The following is a 1,012-nucleotide window of genomic DNA, read 5'->3' on the forward strand; positions in this document are numbered from 1 at the left end:
CTCAACAGCTTGATATAACCCATAGATCTCAGCCAGTTGACTGAAGTTACGGTCACTTTCAACCCCAGAAGTTAACTCTCCATGATGATACCAATCAGACTGCCGCTTATAATCCTCATCCATACCTCTTTTAACAAGATGGTCAACTACGACACTTCCTATGTGACGATCGATATTACGACAGTCGATGCAAGGACATACAATCATATCACCATCTACCAAAGCCGCAGACACAACTCTTACAAAATCTGAAACCCCTCTTTGATAAGCTGGATCAGCTCTTCATTTTAGAATGAGAGAAAAAAATAAAAAGAAAGAAATAAAAAAATCTACAAACCCCTATTGAAAACTTAACATCTATATAATTAAATTTAATACCTGCAAAGATGCACCCAATCTTTGTCCAGCATTATATGATATAAGCTTAATTTAAAACCTTTAGTATCCTTAACATCATATAAGAACAGAGTTATTGAAAAAATCAGACACATCAAAAAATAACTTTGTAATTTAAAACAATTCAGACACAAATATACATACGTTCTTTTAGAGCTAGAGAGAAACAATTCACATATATTAAAACAATATAAACAAACTCAAAACAAAACAGTATGTTTGAAACAACCTAACAGCATTAACAACAAACCAACCAGACAAAAATAAACAAACAAAAGAGACAAAAAGAAAGAAGCTACTAACCTGTCCTGTCAATGGAGATAAATAAAATCTTTAAACTTCCATCAATGCACTCAGCAACACTTGCAAAACATAATTGGAGAAAGAGTATAAGTTTTAAAAGTCATATTACAGTTTGATCTTAAAACGATTTATATAGTCAAAGTAATGAAACTGCAGTACAAAGACTCATCATAAGAGACAAAGAAAGAAGCTATTAACCTGTCCTGTGATTAGAGATAAAGAAAACCTTCAAAATTCCTTTAGTGCACTCAGCAACACTTGCAAAACATAATTAGAGAAAGAGTTACGTAGAACGTATCCTTATAGTAATAGC

The 1,012-nt window shown here is 32.3% G+C and overlaps 1 long non-coding RNA gene across 1 annotated transcript; it reads right to left on the reverse strand.

The window, feature by feature from the left end:
- Positions 1-257: 257 nt before the first annotated feature.
- On the reverse strand, positions 258-974 carry LOC110230490. The gene is made up of 3 exons (XR_002333597.1): positions 700-974; positions 379-446; positions 258-280 (listed from the first exon to the last, which is right to left on the reverse strand). It is a non-coding gene; the product is annotated as an uncharacterized LOC110230490 (long non-coding RNA).
- Between the last annotated feature and the right edge of the window lie 38 nt (positions 975-1,012).

Source organism: Arabidopsis lyrata (assembly GCF_000004255.2).
Source record: "Arabidopsis lyrata subsp. lyrata unplaced genomic scaffold ARALYscaffold_3, whole genome shotgun sequence".
Taxonomy (NCBI): domain Eukaryota; kingdom Viridiplantae; phylum Streptophyta; class Magnoliopsida; order Brassicales; family Brassicaceae; genus Arabidopsis; species Arabidopsis lyrata.